This window comes from Dipodomys spectabilis, unplaced genomic scaffold (assembly GCF_019054845.1).
Source record: "Dipodomys spectabilis isolate Male_0828 unplaced genomic scaffold, ASM1905484v1 ptg000163l, whole genome shotgun sequence".
Classification (NCBI taxonomy): domain Eukaryota; kingdom Metazoa; phylum Chordata; class Mammalia; order Rodentia; family Heteromyidae; genus Dipodomys; species Dipodomys spectabilis.
Genome location: NW_024870840.1, coordinates 2,253,398 through 2,279,446, shown reverse-complemented (window position 1 = coordinate 2,279,446; position 26,049 = coordinate 2,253,398).

Here is a 26,049-nt window from a genome sequence, read left to right as displayed (position 1 = left end):
CCTGGATACAGCAGGCTGGGTTGTTCACGTGTTCTTAATTACTCTAGTAGAGGCATTATCTAGAAACATGAGGACACATACATAGATACCCATATATGTGAGAAACATCTCATTTTGAACAGCCATTCAATCTTCAATAAGTATGAATTATTTAAATACCTCAGATTTAAACTGCCTTGTGCTTCACTTTCTCAGGGATCAGTTAATTTAATCATAGTGCACAGATCTTTCACTAATTTTTAATTTGCTTAATTTTTATGAGCTGCTGGTTTAGAAAATTTCCCCATTTTTCAACTCTAAAACTGTAGCGATAAGACCCTGGTGCTATTCTGTCTCTGTGTCACATTCATTTCAATATAGATTTTATAGTTCATTACCTGTCAATCAGCTTCAAATGGTGCAGTATTCATTTTATCATGTTCTGTAAAACTGTTTTTTATGCTTCTTTCAATAGCTCACATTCATTGCAGACTGAGGCCTATTTATTTCTCTAAAAGCTAATGCCCTCTGTAGCTGTGCACATTAGAACATGTATTTATTTTAGCAAATGCAATATTTTGCTTTGTACGGTAAATTCATTTGGGATATTTATTCAAGCAAGTGAATGCTGAAGAAGCAGGCTTGTGTAAATGCTTTGTCTGCGCAAAGCTGGTTTTTGTCCTGCATTTTATCCCAAACTATGAAGGATACAAATTCAAACACATTTAAGATCTGGGGAGCGTGCATTTTGTTGTGTGATTATTCCCAATCACATAGTTAACATTCAAAGCCCTAGGCAAACAAACATAATTTTAAGCTTCTATGTCTTCACATAAATTAATAATTTTAAATGTGAAAAAGGAAATGCTGCAACTTTTTAACTTCAAAGATATTTTGGCATGTATCTATCTCTTATTTTCTGCTACATATTTTACTTAATTTGACCACTCCTCTTCATTATGTAGGCATTAGCTTTATTTATCTCTCTTTAAGAAAGAACACAACCATCTCTTAGTGTTCTCAAGCACATCTGAGTAAATAAGAAATCAAACCAAAAAAATTAGAAAAATGCCATCAGAAATTAATTAGGGAAGGTAGTTTATTGAAAGAATTATATTTAATCCATTAATGAATAAAAAATGAAAATAGAATCAGACTACTTGAAGGGTTGGGAAAGGTGTGGGAAGAAGGATGGTAGGGAAGGTAATGTTTAAGATGCACTGTACTCATAACCTGACATGTTGAATTGAAACCAACAAACAACTATTTAAAGATGATTCACTTTTAAATGACTTAAGAAGGTATTTATGCCATTATTTCTAACATTATTCCTTAACATTTTTGTATAACCTAACTTGGAAATCAACTTCAAAAGATAACAGCAGATCATGTTGAGTGTTGACAAATCAGCTCTGTAGAAATATAAGACTTCACACTTGTAGCATTGGCAGCTTTGCATAATGTAAATGTTCCTGACACTTATACTTACAAAATTTAAGATCTTTACCATCAAATCTAAAATGTCTTCTGTTTGTGTATTTCCCATCAAATAATTCTTATGGGTATTTTTAGCACAAAGAATTTCTTATCCTTCCAAGGATATTCAGCAATTTTTTAAATCTAAATAAGCATCTTTTTCTTTCATCATTCACACAGCATACTGTTTTTCACCTATTCTTGCTCTAGAGAGTAGACATACATTTACCACTCTTCATGTCCTTTTTCTCACTTATATTTCTTGCATTGCTAGGTTGGCTGTTCATTACTATTGCAAAATACCTGAGGCTATCAACTTAAAAAGAAGAAACATTTGTTTTGGTGCATTTTCAGAGGTGTTAGTCAATGGATGCTTACTTCTGTGCTTCTGGATTGTGACATGATCTTGCAACATGCTGGGGCACATGGTAAATGGAGTAGGCTATCCTCATGGTAACCATGACTCAAGGAGAAACAGGAGAATCAGGACTTCAATATTTCCTTTAAGGGAATGCTCCCAATGACTCAATTCCCTTCCACTACATTCTAGCTCTTCATTATTATTATTATTATTATTTTATTGCAAAAATACCGTACAGAGGGGTTACAATTACATGGGCAAGATAATGAGTACATTTCTTATCAAGCATTGTTGCCTCCTCCTGCATTTCTCCTTCCCACCCCTTCCCATCTCCCCCCCTCCCAACTCCTCCCCACGCCAAAATTGTAAAGTTCGTTTTTCAACATAATGACTTGTACATCTCATTCTTGCAATGGGTCCACCTGTATTCCTATTTAAATGATTTGTTATTTCCCTTCCCCTCCACAAATTATACAAACATCAAATACAGTGAAAACAGGGGTTATACCATGGGGGAGGGACATACAAAGCAACAAAGAAGTAATCTTATAAATATAGGTCCCATGGTTTCCCTTATTTGCAATAACTAGTATATGTTTGAGACAAGCAGAAAAGGTCAGATAAGTTGATGTTAGGTAAAATGAACCCCAAGATAAATATTCAAGTGTTTTTCTTTCATGCGATTGTTTCTAACTCTTAAAGCATCTACTATTTCCAAATAGAGGTGAAGCCAAAGCCTTCAACACATGAGCATTTCTAAGACCTTGAATACTCAGACGGCAGAAAATTGACAATCTTCCTTTGTAATCCAAAGCTTCATTTCCAAAGTGCATTTCTGGGCCAGCTATTTCCTTAAAAGCACTGCAGATCATTACATTGTTGCATTTTTTGCAGCCTTGGTATTTCAAGGCTACAAAATTTTCCTTATCTTTTAAAAGTACACACTATTTTATGTAGTAATCCAACTATGTTTTATATTTTATTTCATTACATATTTACATATAACAAAAATAAGATTTCATTTCTGACATCTGTATAAAGAAAAAATTATATGCTCATAAGTTATGCTGTTATATTTTAAAACCTTTTGTGTATGAATTTAATCAATTTTTTGTAGTCTTGATGAAAACATCTTTAGGCAGTTATCTTTCAGCCAGACTATTCCTAAAGCAAATAACTTAATGCTGTGTACACAGGGAGATTATCATCAATTGCCTGACTGTCTTCAAGTGTATCTAGCAATTTACTTCTTTCAGAATAAGTACATTATCTATGCCATCCATTAAGTCTACCACCTAAATAATATAACCATTTATTTCACAAGATTAATACAAATTCAAAATATCCCTTTTAATTTCCCTTCTGTCTTCCTCAAACTCTGAACTTTTTCTGTTATATTTTCTTTAATTTTGGATCATGTGTCTATAGTACACACCCAAGGACATCTAGAGTTTAATTCTCCAGTAGTTTAGTCACAAGAAGCATGATTAACACCAAGGGAATTCTTAAGTAATTTTGAATCTTCTTTTTCTTTTTCCAAAACATATGGAATGTTTGGCAAAGTGGAATTTAAAATATGGTTTGTGCAATTTTTTCTTCACACAAATAAAATGTTTTCCCATTCAAGGAAAACCCTTTCTGTAAATACTGCTTGAGAAACCGCTGGCCCAAAATATGTGATTGATGGGAGAAGCCAAGACACTTGCAAAATGCAAATTGAGTAAACAAAGTGCTGAGTTAGAAGACATGCTGAAACTCTTTGGATCTTTTTAACAGAGTGGGAGTAACAAACGAAGCCAAAGCAATGGAGAAGAGTACCTGCGTCATGTCTTTGGAAAGAGTTATCCCTTTGGGTCCTCAAGAAGCAAATAGAGATAGCAAGCGCAGTTTTTAGCGATTGATACTGGAAATAAACCAAGCCAAAAGCAGAGGAAAAAGATCTTGAGATTTAACACTGTGAAGAAACACATTGCCATTTTCCTACCTCCGAAAGGGAGTCAGACACATAAATTGAAAAAAGTGCTTGTATATCTGTGCCAGGTGACTAGCAAGTACACAACACCTAGTTCATTGAATTTCATATGATCAGTGGATAATCATTTATGACAATGGGATATCTTCATAGTAAGATATTCATATTATACCTCTAATTCAAATTTTAAAAATCATCTCGATCTAAATGTGTTACATTATGGCATTTAGCCTTAATTATATCAATAATAAAGTGGTAATAATACTACCAAATCAAATAGGAGTTATGTTTTAACAGTGGAGAGAGAGAGAAAGATAGGATGGGGGGAGAGTAAGGAAGAGGAAAGATAGATGGTCACATGGTATATCAGAATATACAATATTTTATGCAAGAGAGTTTCTATAATCCTTATTAAAGCAATTATTATTCTCGTGTCCACATTTGTAATTAACATTAGTTGTATTAGGGTTCATCTTGACATGTCCGTACATGCAAACATTGTGTCTGGATCAAACTCACCCCTTTGGTTGCGCTCTTCCTCCCTTCCGTTTCCCCAACCAATCGCAACAAGGTCCATTTTTCCATTTGCACATATTTACATAATTTTAATTGCACTCACACTCCTTCACTCTGTCCATTCACCCTGCCTCTATTGGTTTCTCCAATGGGGACAGCATATGTTTTGTATTCCTGTACTGTTATATTGCAGGCCTATAATTACAAAAGGACTTTTTCTTCAACTTGCATCTTAGCTGTCATTCTTTGCACCTAGTAAATCTTTAAGCAAATTCTATCACTATATGCATAACTAGTTCATTTAGTAGTCTTGATGTAGGCCATGATTAAAATTGAAATCCCTCTCTTCCAGCTCAGTTTTGACTTCAGTAGATGCTGGGCATGAGAGATTTCTTCATTATATATTATTTCTTATCTTTTTCTCTAAGGTTGTGCACCAACTTTTCTGACAGTTGTGTGCAGTGTGAATCAGAAAGGAATGAGGTGGGAATGTCTGGGAAAATACATACAACATTGGCGATGAATGGTTTCTATTTGACCATAATGGTTTTTATCATTACATGTATTGTAAGGATCTCTCCATGATGTTTTCGAAACCTTTGAGGTGGTTCAGGTGATATCTCCTCTTGTGACTATTTTCAAGAGTTGTTTCTGAACACCATACTCAAAAAAATCAAGAAATGTATTCACTATCTTATGTATATAATTGTAACCTCTCTGTATATCACCTTGACAATACAATTAAATTTTAAATAAATCAGGTGTGCATTTCCAGTAAGAATATGCATGTTATTTTAATAGTGGAGCTCAAAGTTCACATGTACAATTTTAGAGCACTGAAAGAAAATACCTAAGATCTGAATATCATTGCTAAAAAAAGGCTGCACTATTAAAATATACATCTTATTTTAAATAACTATATTTATGTCAGTATTTGTCACCTCACATTTTTGCTCATAGTTAAAAAGTCTGCGATAAACATAGTTGTGATGGTAGCTTTAGTGTGGCCTTGTATGTGATCATTTAGAAATGGTTATGTGTATTCTTTTGTGGAACCTCCATACTGCTTTCCAGAGTGGTTGAACAAGTTTACACTTCCACCAACATCCCCTCCAGCATCTGTTGTTATTAGATAGCTAAGATATGGACTTAACCCAGATGCTCCTCAGTAGATGAATGGATCAAGAAAATGTGATGTGATATGTATGTATGCATGTGTGTGTATGTGTTTGTGTGTATATATGGAATTCTATGCTTCCATCAGAAAGAATTACACCACCTCATTTGTTAAGAAATGGAAAAACTTGGAAAAAATCATATTAAGTGAAGTAAGCCAAACCTAAAGCAATGAAGATCCTATTGTTTCCCTTATTTTCAATAATTAGCATATGTCTAGGATAATCTTAGCAGATGAGCAGAATAGCTCAAAAGCTATGAACATATGACCATATAAGATGTTGCTGAGTGAAATGAACTCCAATACATGGACACAAGAGGTTTTCCTTTGTTGTTATTTTTAAAGTGCAATGTGATATTTTTGTTTCTTTTGTATGTTCTTTCCCCTAAGGTATATCCCCTGTGGTCACTGTATTTGATTTTGGTACCCTGGCATTGTATATACTTTATTTAAATTAGGGAAAGGAAGAGGAACAACAGAATGGTGAGAGAAAGAAGCAATTCGTCAGCAATATACACAAGATAACATGTTAAGAATGATCTGTACAACTTGGGGATGAGGAGGGAGGGGGAAGGGAAACTAGGAGAAAAATGAGGGAAGGAGTAACAAGTTTGACAAGAAATGTACTTATTACCATACTTATGTAACTATAAACCCTCTATCCATCACTTTGACAATAAACAAGTGCAAAACAAAAAGAGGTCTGAAGGATCACTTTCGTTGCTGTTAAAAACAATGCTTCTATCCAGGTACCAGGTGGCTCATACCTGTAGTCCTCGCTACTCAGGAGGCTGAGATCTGAGGATCACAGTTCAAAGAAAGCTTAGGCAGGAAAGTCCATAAGACTCTTATCTCCAATAAACCACCAGAAAACTGGAAGTGGCACTGTGGCTCAAGTTGTAGAGCGCTTGTCTTGAGCTTGAACAGCTGAGGGACAGCTCCTAGTGCCAGATTTCAAGTCCAACGACCTAAAAAAAAAGTTTCTGATATATGTTACTCATGAAAGAAGAAAGAATACAATTATAATCCATGCCAGCTTTCTGCGTTGCATTATTCTTTAAGTGCAAATTTAGACTTCTACAGTTTAGTAATTGAAGAATTTTTGGATCTTAAAAGAAAAGTTTAAATAGGGATACAGGTGGACTCATTGCAACAATGAGATATACAAGACATTATATCGAAAAACGAACTTTACAACTTTGGCCGGGGGTGGGGGGAGGGTGGAAGTGAGGGGAAGGGGGAAAGGGGAACTGGGAGGGGGGGAGATGGAAGGGATGAGAAGGGGAAATAAAGGATGAGGCAACAATGCTTGATAAGAAATGTATTCATTACCTTGCCCATGTAATTGTAACCCCTCTGTATGGTATTTTCACAATAAAAAAAGTTTAGGTTTAATAAATTCAAACAGAGTAGAAAAAGTTTTTTCCACCTGTATCCCTATTTAAACAATTTGTTTTTTCCCATCCCCTCCACAAATTATACCAACATCAAATACAGTGAAAACAGGGGTTATATCGACAGGGAGGGACATACAAAGCAACAAAGAAATCATCTTATAAATATGTTAGAAACAACAGCAAGAAAGAAAAACCCATTTGAGCCCTTTACTTGGGGTTCATTTAGCCAAACATCAACTTATCTGACCATTTCTGCTTGTCTCAGACATATACTAGTTATTGCAAATAAGGGAAACCACGGGACCTATTGTTCATTGGGCCTGGCTTACTTCACTTAATATAATTTTTTCCAAGTCTTTCTATTTCCTAACAAATGGGCAATGTCATTCTTTCTGATGGAGGCATAGAATTCCATTGTGTATATATACCACATTTTCTTGATCCATTCATCTACTGAGGGTAGAAGGATGGCCAATAGACACATGAAGAAATGCTCAAGCTCTCTAGCAACTCAAAACAACATTGAGATATCACCTCACCCCAGTTAGAATGGCTAGAATCAAGAACTCTTATAACAACAGATGCTGGAGGGGTTGCGGACAGAAGGGTACCTTACTGCATTGTTGGGAGTGTAAACTTGTTCAATCACTTTGGAAAGTAGTATGGAGGTTCCTCAAAAGACTTCACATAGAGCTCCCCTATAATCCAACAATCCCACTTTTGGGCATTTACCCAAATGATCACAAACAAGACCATACACATGTCTTATAGGTTTAAAAATTTGAAATATAGAGATCAAGTCCTGGCCATTCTGCTTCCCAGGGAGGAATTACTTTCTTCTCAGTATATCCTCACTGGATGCAGAGAATATTGGTTTATAAAAATCCCAATGCCATCCTGGGGGTCCACCTCATGACCTTATCCAAACCTAGTTAATTCATAAAGGCATTACCTCCCAATGCTATCACAGGTGATGTTAAGATTTCAAAAAGTATTAAGGAATTAGACTTAAAGGGCTTTTGATAGTCACAGACATAAATAGAAAAAAAATTCTTTTCAAATTCAATTTGACCACGAATTCAAAGTCACAAAGGAAACCTGGTATAAAAATGAGAATGATGTGCTTATTATTGCTTTATTTATTAAATATTTTTGTTAAATTTATTAAATACATTTATTAATATCTGCTGACTAAATGTAAACATATAAGCATAAATATGTAAATGGATGAATGAAGGGAAGGACAATTCTGCAATGGAAGTTAAATTTAAAGATAAAAGAACACCCTGAGATTATTATGAAAGTATTAAACTCAGAAATTATTACTCACTTTTAAAACGTTTTAAAAAACACCTAATATACATCTTTACCCACAATGTCTCTGCAAATACGTTATCTTCCTGACTCTATGCAGTTTGTTTTCATCTTGGGTAAATATGCTTCCTTTGACCTCAGTGCTGAAACTTATCTTGTTGACATCCTCCTGCATGTCAACTTGTCAGGTTATTAAAATTGTATCCTATTCTCCTAGGTGCCAGAAATCTTACCCAAATTAATGTTGTCAGTAATTTAATAAATAAGCTTCCTCCTCTGAAATCCCCAAACTGAAGTCATTTCTCACAGCAAATATCTACCAGCAATAGGATGACCTCTAAGCATAAAAAAAGAAAAGGAAAAAAATGTGGAATGAAATCCTGTAATTCATATAATGTGGTGGTTATTTTATTCAGTGGATGTGTTCAGTAGGCTAGAAGTTGAATGGAATTCAGTATCACTATGATCTTTTATTTTCCATGGCAGTAATGGCCAATCACTTTCTGATTTATGGAGTCTAGTGTTTGCAAATGTATTTGCTTAAAGAAGTAAACATACCTATAGATATTTCAGGAACTTAAGATACATTTCTAAATTATCAAAATATGATGATTTAGTTACAGTCTCAGATGCAACTAACTTTAAATAAATGCTTTAAAATAATTTCCAGTATTTCTATGATGCTACTGATCTAGAAAGAAGTTATTTAGTAAGGAAACATTTTGAAAATCTGTTTAATGACTGAGCATCAAAGAGTGAAAGCATTTATCATGCTTTATCTTCTAAATTTTATGACAGTTTAATCACAGATAAGATGTACTTTATCCTTTAACTATACTTAATTCCTTTTAGAGGTTCAAATTTTCACTGCTCTTTAGATTGATGGGAATATTTGTACAGGTATATGTTTAGTTTGGTTAATTTCAAGTATATTTCTGACCCAGTTTCTTCAAAATTAATTTGAAGGTTCTATGAAAATTAATGCCAACGAGATATGTATTTATAATATCAGAGGAAAAATGCATGAATTTATCTTCTGTGTTGACCTTTTATCTGGAATACTCACAGAAGGTCAAACATTTCACTATTGAGAAATTGCCCTTCAGGACCTTTGTTTCTGTACATTATATGAGAACAGTCAAATCTTTATTGAATTAATTTGATTGATTTTCCTTTTAAAGTATTTGATAACACTGGCACCACATTGTTTTCCAAATTTTTATTCTCTTTATCAACAGTTTATGCTTTCCTTTCTTACTTTTTAAACCTAAATTTAATTTATTTTACAGCTGATCTATCAAGTCATATTTAGGGAGCGTATATTTTGATGCATATGTGCGTGGGGAATGTTGAAGTCAAGGAAAACATATCTAGCTCATTTAATCTTGATTGTTGTTTTATATTGTCATCATCATTAGTTCTCATGAGACAAGGTCACTTTGTGTAGCCCAGATTTACGTGAATTTCATCATCCTTCTGCCTTCATCTTACAGAACTGGCTATTATGGGTACATAGTAGTATGCCTGGTTGATCTTTTTTTATGATGAGAACTTTTAAAATAATTTCTTGTAACTTTTGAGCCACAACCTTGTTTATCATCAACTCTGCTTTGTGATAGCGCACAACTCCTTTCTTCTATCTAATATAACTTAGTAATCACTGATCCCTCATGAAATTTAAATCTGTGGATTGATTAAAACCAAGTGAGATGACTTTTGATTTGTTTTGCTCTGCAAAAACTATTTGGAACAATATACTGGCTGCAAGCCCACATGTCGTTCATGACATATGAGAAAATGCCAAAATTACTGATACAGTTTTGTTTTCTTTTCCTTTTATAGGAAATATAGAGCAGAAGTTCCACAGTAGAAGAATCATTTCACGTCTTTCTTAAAGATACACACACACGCAAATATATATATATATATATCCCCTCATATACGTCATCTTACACTCATTTTTCCTAGAAAGTAGCAGATGAAAAGCACTTCCTTATTTGGTTTCACACAGTGTTACAGCCTGTCATCTTATCATCTTTATGTCTTGCCCCGAAATAGGAGAACACATTTAATCTCTGAAGCAACTTAAAAACCTGTAATCAATTTCAAATGACACATGATTCAGTTCAACTTTGATTTCTGGATGGCAGTCTCACTTTGTCTTCCTGTTCTTCCTTTCCTGTTGAGTTGTGAATTCATTTTTTCCCTCTTCTGTGCTAATTTTAAATGGAACATGCATTCAGCTGTGACATATTTCTTGTTGAAGCTCTATGAAATGTTGTATTGTGCTGATTCCTTCCCAAATGCAGTTACTTATTTCAGATAGAAATGAACATCTGTCTCCTTCTACTCTGCCTGGGTCAGTGCCTCTGGGCCATTTAGTCTGCCAGTTAAATTTGAGGTTGTTAACTGAATTTGACTTTTCCTACAACTGGTGTTTTCTCAGAACTGTTACCATTACTACTAACATCATCTGTTGCTTAGGTAAATTTCATCTTTCATTTAGCAAATCTTTATTAACATGAGGCTAGATTGCTTAGATAAATAATCATGTCTCAGCTATTATTAATATAAAAGAGAAAGAAAAAGACAGAAAGAAGAGGAAGTGAGAGAGAGAGAAAGTGAGGAATGGAGAGAAGAAAGAGAAAAAAGTAAGAATAATTAAGCCAAAATTGTGTAAATTTATATTCTAAAATACAAGTACAGAATCAATGCAACATTCAACAAAAATAACACTACCTATAGCCAGGGCATATTTATCCTCTCTCTGTGTCATTCACATGATCTTTTAAAAATTGTTATTATTAAAGAGTTGTACAAAGGGTTTACAATTCCATAAATCAGGTTGTATACAATGCTTCTTAGATAGTGTCATCCCTACCTTCACTTTCCCTCATACCCCCTCTCATTTCTTACATACTGTATATTGAATATGATGAGTACATTTGCTCACCTTCTTCCTTTCATTGCTTGGCCCTGCAAAAAAAAAAAAACAACAATCATTTTCCATTTTATGCTATTTGTTTTGTCAAATAGTTCTTTAGCTGTTCAGATTACTCCACTAAGAATATCCTCTTGTCATCAGTTTGTTTGTGTGTAACCACATAGATTCCCCAAACTCTTCATCTTGTCTAGTTATATTTTAGATCTAATTTCCACACATGAAAGAAAACATGCACTATTTGTCACTCTGAGCTTGGCTTACCTCATTTAACATGATTTGCTCTAGGTGTATCTATTTCCCTGAAAATATAATTCTTTTTAATAGATGAACAAAATTTTATTGTATTAAGAACCACATTTTCTCGATCCATTCATCTACTGTAGGGCATCTGGGCTTTTCCATAAATTGCCTATTGTGAATAATGCAGTGATGAATATGGATTTTACAAGTGTCTTTATCATATTCTGAGTTCTAATGTTCTGGGTAGATGACAAAGAAGGTATGGCTGGAACACAGTTCTATGTTTAGATAGTTTATTTTTTGATTTAGAATCTCTTAACTTCCATTCAGTGTGGTTATACTAGTTTATAATCCCACTAACAGTTCAATAGGGTTATTTTTTCCCACATCCCACCAGCATCATACTGTGTTTTTAAAAATTGTCAGTCTTCCCTACTATATCCTAAGTATTATTTTTAAAAAGTGCCTGAAGTTTGGACCTGTGTGTACTGGGTACTAGTTGATTGAAATCCCTATCTAGAGATTATCTAATCTCTTATCTCCTCCCTAGGAAACTTGAAGTCCAGCTTTGCCTTCAGGGTGGAACTTCAAGTTCTACTGGGCCCTGTGAAACCTGTGTTCATTTCTCTGCACCAGACCCTATCAATCCTCTATTATTTAACATTCTACCACCCCCAAGACTTTTTTGTTGATTTAGCACACTGAGAAGACCAGTGTCTAGTGCCTGTTGGATTATTTTTCTGAGAATCAAGATCATGCTTGATTCTCAGACACATAGACTTTTGATTTCTAAATTGTGTCCATGACTTGACTTAGTATTTCTCATTAGACTCAATATGAGTCTGGATGAAATCTACCTGTCTGTATTTTACTACCAATTATTGAGAGCATTTGGAAGTTTTCCTGATAGTGTTTAGATACTAGTCTAAATTGAATTATATGTCTGTAAAAATTAATTTTCGTGTGTGTCCCCAGCCATAGTCATCCATGGTCTTTTCCTAGCTTCCTCTAAAGCTTCCATATTGTTATTCTACACAGTCTTCTTGTGACTCTGTGACTTTTCCTATGCCTTATAATCAATGCCTACAGAGCATCATCATTTTTTTCCTTACTCTCATCTATGAAATAACATTTTGCTTTCCTGTGTTGATTTTAAGCATTCTAGATAAGATTCTAGATAATCTTTTTAAAAGGAACCTTTCTTCTGATTCCTTTCATGAACTCCTTGCTTATTCTTCATGCTAGTGATGGTAAGTGAAACAGAGATATAGTCACCATTGCAACAATTATTACCGTAAGTGCTCAAGAGAAGAATGTACAACTAGAGATTGTGCTGTTCTATGCTTTCCCAACGAAATACCTATTGACAAACTTTATAAAATAATGTGAATTGTCATGCACATTTCACAGCACCATTTGGATATGACTTGCATGTGTTTCACCACCAGTAGAGCACAGTTTGCTAATCCTTTGAGGGTCAGTGGAATCCATCCTAATGGATTGGCAGCTTAATGCATGAATCAGTCAAATACATAACCACATTAAATACATGGCATTAGGGAAGAGCTGAAGCACGGAGATATAACTGGTTCCAAATTCTGTCTGTGTACAATTGTATCATTGCCACAGTGATGACATGAAATAAGCCATAGTAGTGTCTTTATCAGTAAAGCAGTAACAAGATGGTTGTTCCTTATCAATATAAAAAGGGTGCAAGGAAACTTGAGACTGCTTTGGGAAAGGGAATGGAGGAAGAAGGAAAGCGATGAAAATCAAACTTGCTCAAGGTGCACACTGTATACATAAATGCGAAATGTTTCTATAATAGATTGGTAAACAAGTGTTTTTAACCTTTTCTGATTACTGTGCTGGTGCCTGTTTATTAGAGAAAATTATTATGTCAAAGTCTCATTCAAAAATGTTCAAAAAGAATATTATAGGCAATGGGGAAAGGAATATAATCATACTTTTTCATGGCAGAAATAACCTGACCTATGTTCAAGATCAAGGGCCTAGAATATTTTTTTCTGAGATTAAGAAGAACATTAAGGAAACCATTGGCAAACCTGCAAATTCTTCCTGAAAAGTTTGTTATTACACACACACCAAGCCAAGAAGCATGAGAGCAGATGGTGAGGTGCCAAGTATGAATAAATTCATTGCTCTCTCTTCTTTCCTAAGCCTAAGGACTTGGAGATGAACCAATGCGGGCTACTGTGGGCCCAGTGAGGAGCAAAAAATATTCAGCAATCATCACAGTCAGGAATAGAATCCTGGAGAGTAACAGCAACACTTCAGCTAGCTTCATTACAAATCCTTCATGGTCCCTAGAAGGCCATTTACAATGCCGGGAACTTGCCAGGGCACTTGTTCAAAGTTTGCTTGAACTTCAGAAGAAGCCTCTGGCAGTGCTTGGAAACTTTCCTTGCTCTTCTTTTAAAATTTCCCACTCTACTATCACTGTAGGTTATTGGAAAAATTCATTCATGTAGATAGATGCTTTATAAGATGGGAAATGTTCTTCAGGAGTTGTTTTTCCCCTAAATTTTTACCACAACTTTATCAATTAAGTCCCATTTATTTCTTTAAGAAAATATTCTACACTATTTTTGAAATATTTAAAATAAATTTAGTGTGCTGATGTTTGCAGACATATTCTTTTTTCTCTTTCTCTCAAAGTGCAGCATGCTTATAATCCTGGCTACTCGGGAAACTGAGAAGTAAGGATCTCAATTGGAAGACCATCTTAGGCAGGAAAGTCTGTGATACTTATTTCCAATTAACCAGCAATAAGCTGGAAGTGGAGTTAAGGATTCAGTGGTAAGAGTGCTAGTATCAAATAAAACAAAAGCAAAAACAAAAACAACAACAACAACAAAAATCCCTCAGAGACAAAGTCCAAGCCATGAATTTAAGCTGTGGTACTTGCACAAAAATTAAGATAATAAATAATTTGATTAAGTAACTAATGTTGTGAAAGTATGTTTCAACATTTTTTTACCTATGCAAAAAATAATTTTATTTATCAATTGTCACATTATTTAACACATGATAAATTTATTCCTCTAAATCTTCTTGTAGAGAAGCGAGTATTTAGCCAAGACAATTAAATTTTTATTTCACAGCCATCACCTATCTCAATATACTTCATCCTTCTCATTTTCTAAACTCCTGAGTTTTCAGGGCCTTTTAGACTAACTGAAAAAAAAAAGAAATGTTTCAATATTTTCTAGTACATTACAAAATTCAAAGTGATGTTTAGACCAGGCAACTTAATAACTTTTTAAGTTGATTAAATATTGGAAATGATTATTATATTATGTGGAGTCAATACTTTATTTTTTGGGTTCTACAGTGAACAAATACAAAGGAATCACTCAGTTTTTGGAAAATATAGTTAGGCTCAAAGTAATCACAATGCAGTGAATAATGGTTATTCAATGAAGTTTTATCTTTTGCAAGCTAGAATCATCAATGCAAATTATATCACTGAAATATTTTCTAAATTGGACCAATATTCCAATACTGAAATTGAAAGTTGACATATAAAAGGGAAAATGATAAAATCAAAAATCCAGGATTTTTGATCTAAAGAGACAAAAAACCTCGGACTAAGAGGTTTATAATTAACTAAGGGATTTAATTATTTTTTAGGCTCTTAATCAACACATGCTCTGATTTTCCTATTTGTCAGATGTGATAGTAGAGGCTAATGCTACAATAACATAAAGTATTGTTTCAAATATGAATTTCAAAACATTTGTATGTACAAGGGTATGTACATAAATAAATTTTGTTTTTTACTATTATAGAAAATGTAGATGAAATGACTATAAATTGAATGAAAATAGTCTTATATTTTACTGTTAGCTTTCTTAATTCATTCTTTACAAATTCAAATTTTAATTTCATCTTAAAGATTTACTTTGGGTAATTTTAGTATTAATTTACCTTACTAAGTCCAAAGCCAAATGTTCTGAAGGTATTAACTTGATAAATTTTCATTTATTATGATCTGCGGTTATGTGAAACTATACTTACAGAATCGATAGAACATATATGTGATAGTCTTTTTTAGAATATCCAACACAGGTATTGTGAACTGCATATACAAATACCAGCTACAGACCTTATGCAATACAGCATAGTTGCTAAAAGTTAATAATATGGTATAAAATATATGGAAATGTATATTAAGGATAGATATATATTAAGCAAAGGGTTGTGCTATCCATCAGCAAATAATCATCAATTTATTTGCTTCCACAAATTTGTCTTTAAGCAGTATGTGTATTGATCAATATATGCACTATACAAGAATTAGATTTGATTAAGGATGTTAAATAGGAATACTTATAAATATATGTAGAAAAATTATTACATTTCCATATTTCTATTGTGATTAGATTTCTTCATTTTACTTGATTTTTCCCTACAGTATTGTAAATGCTTGTTTTAAACAATCTTAAGAAATGATTAGTGAATGATCTCATTCCATCTAAAACATCATACAAAAGAGGCGTAATGAAATTTCTTCCTTTTTTGCTCAATTCTCCCAAATATTTTCTGGGAGAAGGGGCGTGGTAAACTATAATGCTTGACCATGGACAAAGAGAAACTTGGGCTTGAATGAATATCCACAGAGATATGCCACGTGATACAATAAGAATGAGTTTTAGGTTATTTGAAACTTATAACACTGAGAAAACTGATATATAATAAACTTTGGCAGATTTGCAAAAAAGTAGAATTAGAAAAGCTATTTTACTTGAAGGTATATATTCTTTTCCAATATGCTCCCCTAGAAGTATTTTTCCTTCTCTAGGTGTTTAATGATTATTTTTATGTCTGTCCATGTATGTGTGTGTGTGTGTGTGTGTGTGTGTATATATATATATATATACATATATATATATATACACACATATATATGGTAAGTATACAATCACATAATGTAATTTGAAATATTACATATATTTATTACATTATGCTATAAGGTTATTATATATAATACATTATTTATGGTTCCACATAGGACCAGAGGCATGTATTCCCAGGTAAATTATGCTTGATGTTTCTCTGTAACAGACAATATGTTATTGATAGATGATCAGTATTTTAACTCAAAATTGCTAGTAAAACATTAAATGATAAAATGTTTTTCACTAGTACATTAACATATTAACATTTAAAATTTTCCACATTCAGTCACTCCACAAATCCTGTTAACTCTCTGATAAGCACAAGCATTAGTAGATGCAGTACAAAAAACAAATTAGATCCTGTCTGGGTCTTTCTAGGCCTTGTCCTCTTGTTTACAATTGTAAATGAGAACATTTCAGTGTAATGATCTTGCTGAAGCTGAAGCATAATGGCCTTGGTGTTTTGGAAAAGGATTTGCAGCTATTTATCTGGCTCATTTCTAAACTGCTGACCTATCTTAAGTATCCCCAAATACATTCAGATATAGCAAAATCGCTGGGACACTCAGATCCTTTTTCTTTCAAATCCCACATGACAGCTACCTCTCTTTGACCTGTTGCTCTCCATTCTTCCAGAGATAACCTGGGTGCCACATTGCCACACAGATTTTAATACTTTAGCATAGGGTGCACATATGTAGCAATACATTTCAAAATGTTCAGCAATGTTTGCATCTTATTTGAGCTTTGCAGTTGTTATTTTATATATCCTCATTGTCATACAGGTAGACTGTGTTTTTTCATTTAAATTATTGAATTAAAATTTCACACATATATACATACATGTACACACATAATTTTTCTCCCTTTTGTTTAATGATAAAAGTGCCCTATTAACCTAATAAAATTTAATGTGCATTCTTTTATATGTCACATATGCAAGTGGTTATCTAAAGTATATATTCAGAAGTGTAATATTTAGAAGTATAACAACTGGTTCTTTTGACATGTATCATCAACTACTGAAGACATTGTAAAATAATTTTCTACTTTTGTTATATTACTTAATATTCCATATACCTCATATTCAGCCTAATTTAATCAATACAAGTGTGGCACATTTGGGATTAAAGCACATCTTAAGCATACTTTCCTCATTTATAATGTGGTAGAATAAATCATCTTTGTTTATTGTCAGTCAGATCTCCATTTCTGCACATTATCTGTTGTATGATTTGAGTGTCTTTTTTCATTGTATTCCTATCAATACTCAACGTATGCACAAATACAAGCATTTTGACACATTCATTAATGATTATAATTTTCTTAACCATATCGGACTTAGAAATTTTACATTGTTATCAAATTTATCAGTAAGTAGTTCCCTGAATTCATATGATTATGAAATACTTTTCTAACATACCATGAAGAAGACATTTCATGTAAATTATAAAAATCTATAGTTTTTATTTAGCCTTTTATTTTTATAATTAGCATGTTTTTACACAGTGTTATTGATTGAATCCCAGACAGCAGAAATGTTAAGTAACTGTACTATTGTGCTAAAAATCTGGCTCTGTACTTGAACTTTTTTCAATATAAAATACCTGACTTTGGTAGAAGTGAGCGTGTGTAGTTCTAGGGTTTGAACTTTGGGACTCACAATTGCACAGCAGGTACTCTGCTACTTTAGCCCTGCCCCAAGTTCATGTTTACTTTTTGTTTTATCTCTAGTGTCTTCCACTGGTTTGCCTATGATAGCTTTAGAGCATGATATTGCTATCTCAGCCTATTGCACAACGAACATCACACATGTGCACCACTAAATCCAGCCCCACTGTGTATGGGTTCAAGTGTTACTGTGTCTGAATGTTCATGCATACGAAGGTACTTTGATATAAAGCCATAATCTTTTTGTTTTAAAACTAGATAGACAGTGGTCCAAAATGATTTTTAAACAATTTTACATTCTTTTTATGGTTTTAAATTTCATTCAATATGTATATAGATGTGGTTTGAAAAAAATCACATCTTTCTTTTTATCTGCATATCTTTATTCCACTATAAAATATAAATAATGAAGTTACCATAAATGCTAAATGTGGATTTTAGAAACCTTTCCTCTACTTTTATCTGAAAAATATTTCTACTTTAAATATATATCTTTGTATAAATTATGAAAAGATTTTAGTATCTTGGAGTTTTTATCTGCGTTTCTTGGTTAAAAATTGGTTGAGAAATCTACAATAGATTGATTATCAGGCAAAAAATAAGGAAACTACAAAATTAAATGTCACACTAGACTAAATGGATTTGACCGACATCTAAAAAATATTTCACCTAACAGCTGCAGCATACACGGTCTTCTCAGCAGTCCAGGGAAAATTCTCTAAAACAGATTATATTTTGCTTGATCTTTCTATAATAAAGTCTTAGAAAAAACTTAACAAATGAAATGCCTCTGTGTTTTATCTAGTTTTATGGGGAAAATTCTTAGAACTTAACAGAAAATCTACAGAAAATATTGAAACACATGGAGATAGACCAACCCATTCTGGAATAACAAATGAAATATTGAAGAAATGAAGGCAATCCAAACTTTCCTAGAATGTAATGGACTTGAGAACAAAACTTCACAGAACCCATGGGATACAACAAGCAGTTATAAGAGGAAATTTTTTTAAGCTATGAACACCTACATTTTTTAAAAAATACAGTAAGAGATCTCAAATAGTCTGATGATGTGAATAAACATTTTAGAAAAATAAGAACTAGTCATATGCCCAAATCAGCAGATGGGAGGAAACCTTATGATTAGATCAGGAAGCAATGAATAGAGACTGGAACACAAATAGACACACAGCCCAACGTAACAGAATGAAAGCCTCAGAAATAAATTCATGCTATGACCCACAGTTAAGTTTTGAGAAATGTGCAAATGTACAACCAAGTTCATGGCTCACACCTGTAGTTATAGTACTCAGGTGACTAAGATCTGAGGATTACAGATCAAAGCCAACCTCAGGAGTAAAATCATTGGAACTCTCATCTCCAACTAATCACCAAAAATGCTGGAAGTAGCATTTTCCCCCTTGGGAAAAATAAAGCAAAACAAAAAAACTAAGGGACAGTACCAAAGGCCTAAATTTAAGCCCTGGATAGGGAATGAGAGAGAAAAGAAAAAAAAGAGAAGAGAGAGAGTGAAAGGGAGAGAGGAGAAAGAAGAGAGTCTACATATACATTGAAGAAACAGTAGTAGGGAAAGTATGTATTTGCATGTCAAGGACTGAAACTAGTTCCCTATCTCTTCCTCTTTACAAGGCTTTTAATATACCATTTGAGATTTTGAAATTATTTTTTTTCCGGGGTCCGGTCGTGGGGCCTGAACTCTGGGCCTGGGCACTGTCCCTCAGCTCTTCAACTCAAGGCTAGCCCTCTACAACTTGAGCCCCCGTGCCCCCACTTCCGGCTTTTTTTTTTTGCTTATGTGGTGCTGAGGAATCGAACCCAGGCCCTCATGCATGCAAGACAAGCGCTCTACCACTGAGCCACCTTCCCAGCCCGAGTTTTTGAAATTATTACAGAACTGTTAAGTAAAACACAGGTACATATTAACATTGGTAGTAAATTACTGAATACAACTCCTAATATTCACAATATAAGAATAAGAATTAACAAAAGAAATTGTATCAAATTAAAACAAACAAATAACAAAAAAAAAACTTCTTCACACAGAGATCATCTGTAGGCTGAAAAGCCAGCCTACAGAATAGAAGAAATCTTTGCCTTCTATATATCTTTCAGGATATTAAAAGCTAGAATATTTAGGGAGCTCAGAAAACTAAAGTCACAAAGAATCAATAGCCCAATTAAATAAGGGGGCAAATAAAATAGCCAAAGAAGTAAAAATGGCCAATTAATTCCTGAAAAAGTATCTTAGCCCTAAAGGAAATGCAGATCAAACCAGTGACAAGTTTCTTCTCATACAATCAAAATGAAAGTCATCAAGAACACAGTCAATTCTTTCCATTTCCTAACAAATGGGGCAATGTCATTCTTTCTGATGGAGGCATAGAATTACATTGTGTATATATACCACATTTTCTTGATCCATTCCCCCCACGGTAAAACCCCTGCTTTCATTGTATATGATGTTGGTATAATTAGTGGAAGGGAAGGGCAAAAACAAATCGTTTAAATAGGGATATAGGTGGACCCATTGCAATAATGAGATATACAAGTTGTTATGTAGAAAAACTAACTTTGCAACTTTGGCGGGTGGGGGTGGGTGGGGGAGATGGGAAGGAATGGGAAGTGGAAACAAAGGAGGAGGCAACAATGCTTGATAAGAAATATATTCCTTACCTTGCCCATGTAATTGTAACCCCTCTGTATGGTATTTTCACAGTAATAAAAAAAAAAAGAACATAGTCAAAAATGCTGATGATGGAGTAAGGAAGAAGAATCCTTACACATTGTTGGTAGGAATGGAAATTAGGGCCACAACTGTGGAATCAGAATTAAGGTTTTGCAAAAGCTAACAAAAGACCTACCACATGATCCAGCAATTCAATTCTTGGCCATATATCTGAAGGAATGTAAGTCAGGATATAATAGGAACACTTGCATAACCATGTTCACTTCAACAACACTACTCATAATATCACATGTATAAGATCAGCCCAGATGCTATACAACAGAGGAATGAATCAAAAAAATGAGATACATACATTCACATGTGCTTGTACATGTGCATGCACACACACATATAGTGGAGTATTATTAAGCCATAAAGAAGAATGAGATTATGTTCTTTGCAGACAGTGCATGAAACTGGAGGTCACACAAAGCATAAGATTGGAAGAAAGGTCTTATGTTTTTCTCTCCCATGTGTATCACAGCCCTAAAAGATAAACATGTATGTAAGTACACACAGCATCATTCATACACACACTTTTATTAATTGTATCATCGAGTTGTAAATTGTTGATGATTTCTCTGATTATTTTCTACTTTCTTTTATGAACTATTTTCAGGTCCATTTTTGATGATACCTCTGTAGCCTATTTCAGTTTGAAGTACATTGCTCAATAACACAATTGACACTTGTCACAATGTTCTATATGATTTCTTTTACCAGCAATTTATAAAGGAATTCAGTTTTCTAGATGCTGAGTGAAACATCATGGCAAGGATAATGCAAGTAAAGTAAATGTGCTAATTAACTGATTCTGATAGGTAGGGAAGAAGTAAGGAAAAAGTGGGACTTGAAATTAGTTATCAGTGCTTTAAGTTGAAATTCATATTTTTTCCTTTTCTGTATGGAAAACTTGCCCAAGTATCATAATTTTGCTCAGAGATGAAACTTTACATATGCATATAAACAGGTTCATATTTCTAATCTGGTGCTCAATTTTAATAAATGCCCCCCTGACTGCCTCATGGCCTTTTAATGTTCCTATGCAAGAGAGCATGAATCTCCATTATTAGAATCTCACGCTGTATTGTGCTTATTATAAATTATAGTTATTAAAATTTACTGAACCATGAGGAGAGTTTTATTTATAAAACTGTAATTGTCTTCAACTTTATAATGGTTAAGGTATTCTAAATAGCCTTCAAAAAGCTGGACATTTAAAAATGATACGCTTTTAGGTTTATGAAGCATGAATTCCTAGAGCATAGGTTTAAAGGCTAATTTTTGTATCATGTGAAATTTTTAAATCACTTTTATTGGTCCTGTAAAGTTCTAAAAGCATTAAAGCTGAATTGTCTATGTAAAGTTGAATTTTTCTGACTTGTTGGGAAATTTTTGTGCAATGGGTATGCTGAAAACTTTGAATGAAAGGGAGAATGCTGTGCTGAATCCAGATGAGCTTATAATCCAGATTTAGCACTCGGGTTTATATAATCTTAGGCTAAACTTCTCTAATATTTATTTAATTTTAAGTAACTTTATAAAATAGAAATTTATGGAGCATTAAGAGAAATACATTCAGTGAACAGAAGTGCCTTTTGCTCCACAAGTTGTGAAAATGTTGTCCATGCCATATGTCAATCAAAGGCAATTTAGAAAGTGACAGTGACAAATCATACAAGTACTAGATCTCTGATGCTCCAGACATATTCGCAGAGGTCACACAGTTTCTGCTCAGGACTCTCCTTTCCTGTGTTCTCACTCACATTATTTGTTAAATAAAATTTAATTTATATTATATTTTATTAATAGGATGGACTATTATAAATCATGGATACCATCCGAGGATGATAGAGAAGGAGGCAATCAGTTATGAGAGGCACTGAAAAAGGAAACAGTGTAGATCTCAACACCACACTTAAAAATTTTGTAAAGCAATTAACATCGATGGAACCAGGACTGTTCTTTTTTTGTATGTGCAGAGGGGTTAGAGTTACATGAGCAAGGTAATCAGTACATTTCCTACTGTACATTGTTGCCTCCTCTGTTTCCCCCCTAACATCCCTTCCCTCATAAGAATATTATTAAGAGAAATATTTTGAAAAACTTGTTACAGCAAGTAATGACACTATAAACTGAATGTCATTGGAAAAATTAACATACAAAATGTTAATCATAGTAAAAGCCATTGTTCACATATGTTTTTCCCTCTGAACACTTTTTAGCTTTTTCTTAACAGGCTTGAAATGGATCGGTTGATGTCTTTCAGTTTCAAGTGTCTCTTAATTTCCATAACTCCTTTCCTTTTGCTTCATGAACTCTTTGGAAATTCATCTCCTAATAGAGAACAATGCAAGACATATACACTTAAGAAATATATATACACAATTATATATTTGTGTGTGTATATATGATTTTAACTATATCATGATGATGTGAAAAAATGTTCTTTGTCTTAAAGTTTGTTTGTTGAAGCTCTTAAAAATTATCTTTTAGAATAAATAAAGTGTGAATATGATTCACACAGGTAGGCAGTGGATGGCTGCATAAGGAGTTGGAGACGAAGAAAAAAGTAGCAATAGCAAATAACCATCAGTCTGTTATAAAGGCATAGTTACTATTTGTAGATTTGAAAAATGCTTCTGCTAAGAACCAAAATTGAAGATATACCAACAGAAGTTAAGATTTAGTGTGTGTGTGTGTGTGTGTGTGTGTGTGTGTGTATGTGCTGGATTAGGAGCATCATCAGAATTGTTGATAGAAGGCCTAAATCCATGTGCCAATGAGGGCTCTATATTTTATTTTTGATCTCCATATGTTTTATTTTATTTTTGGGTGTCCGGTCTTGGGGCCTGAACTCTGGGCCTGGGCGCTGTCCCTCAGTTCTTCAGTTCAAGGCTAGCGCTCTACCGCTTGAGCCACAGCGCCACTTCCAGCATTTTTCTTTTTGCTTATGTGGTGCTGAGGAATTGAACCCAGGGCCTCAGGGATGTAAGGCAAGTGCTCTACCACTGAGTCACTTTCCCAGCCCTCCATATCTTTTAATTGTACCAGTTTTGCTAATGTAATTACATTAATTGCAATAGTGGTATGGCTTTAACAAAAATAAAGTGAAAACTAATTGAATGTCTCTCAAATTGTGAAAAAAATCATAATAATTTAACAACACTGTTTATTCTCTAGTAACAAATCAGTATTCTGAATTTTGTGATAAATACTTCTCATTGTTTATTGGATTTTTTTGGGGGGGGGGAGGTCCAGTGGTGGGGCCTGAACTCTGGGCCTGGGTGTTGTCCCTCAGCTCTTCAGCTCAATGCTAGTGCTCTACCACTTGAGCCACAGTGCCACTTCAGGCTTTTTTTTTTTTTTTTTTTGCTTTTGTGGTGCTGAGGAATCAAACCCAAGGCCTCATGCATGCAAGGCAAGCACTCTACCAATGAGCCACCTTCCTAGCCCTGTTTATTGGATTTTTTAATAAGTTTTTATTGTAAAAATATTGTACAGAGGGGTTACAGTTAAATGAGCAAGGTAAGGAGTACAGGACTGGATGGATTTACAGTGGAATTCTATAAGGCCTTCAAGCAGAACTCACACCAATACTCCTCCAACTCTTCAATGAAATTGAAATTGAAAGAGAAAGTTCACGACTTTCTATGAAGCCATCCCAAACCTCATCCCCAAAGCAAGCAAGGACTCATCAAAGAAAGAGAACCATAGACCCATTTCTTTGATGAACATCGATGCAAAATTTCTCAACAATTTTTTGGCCAATTGACTACAACAATTCATCTAAAATATCATACCATGATCAAACAGGATTCATTTCAGGGATGGAAAGATAGTTCAATATATGCAAATCAATTAATATAACTCATCACATCTATAAGAGCAAGGATAAGAACCACATGGTTATCTCAATAGATGCAGAAAAAGCATTTGACAAGATCCAATGCCCCTTTATGATGAAAGCTCTGGAAAAACTATGAATCCATGGAACATTCCTCAATACAATAAAGGCTGTATATGACAAACCTACTGCCAGCATTATACTCAATGGTGAAAAACTAAAGCCATTTCCACTAAACTCAGGAACGAGACAAGGAGGTCCACTCTCTCCACTTCTCTTCAATCTAGTATTAGAATGCCTAGCTATAGCAATAAGACAAGATGCAAACATAAAGGGGATCCAAATAGGGAAAGAAGAAATAAAACTCTCCCTCTTTGCAGATGACATGATCTTGTATTTAAAGAATACCACAGACTCCACTCCCAAATTACTCAAGCTGATTTGAAATTTTGGCAAAGTAGCAGGGTATAAAATTAACCCTCAAAAATCAATGGCTTTTCTGTATGCCAACAATGAGAAGAGCACACTGAAATCAGGGAAGCAACTCCTTTTGTAATAGCCACACAAAAAAATAAAATACTTGGGAATTAACTTAGCTAAAGAAATGAAGGACTTCTATGATGAAAACTTTAAAAACCTGAAAAAGGAAACCAAAACAGAACTTAGAAAGTGGAAAACCCTCCCATGCTCCTGGATTGGAAGATCAACGTGAAAATGGCAGTACTTCCCAAGGCTATCTACAAATTCAATGAGATACCTATCAATATTCCAATCTCATTCTTCAAGGAAATAGAAGAAGAAATCCAAAAATTCATATGGAACAATAAAGGATCCCGAATAGCAAAAATGATCCTTAATAGAAAGAATAGTGCTGGAGGAATATCAATACCAAATTTCAAACTCTACTACAAAGCCATAGTAATCAAAAACAGCTTGGTACTGACACAAGAAGAGACCTCAGGACCAATGGAATATCACTGAAAACCTAGAAATGAACCCACAGACCTATAGCCACCTAATCTTCGATAAGGAAGCTAAAAAAAATAGAATGGAAGAAAGACGACCTCTTCAGAAATGGTGCTGGCCAAATTTGTTTAACACCTGTAGAAACTGAAGCTAGATCCTTAAATATCACCCTGCACCAGAATCAATTCCAAATGGATCAAAGACCTCGGAGTCAAAGCAGACACTCTGAAAACATTACAGTAAGGAATAGGAGAAACTCTAGGTCTCCTTGACACAGGCTGAAATTTTCTTAATAGAAACCCCAAAACAACAACGTATCAAAGAAAGATTGTACAAATGGGACTGCTTGAAGCTGCAGAGCTTCTGCATGGCAAAGGACATAGTTAGCAAGATCAATAGAAAGCCCTCAGATTGGGAGAAGATCTTCACTAGCCATAAAATGGATAAGGGTCTCATATCTAAAATATGCTTATTAGATTTTTAATGTGCATCCTGAAAAAGTACTATTTAACATCATTGTT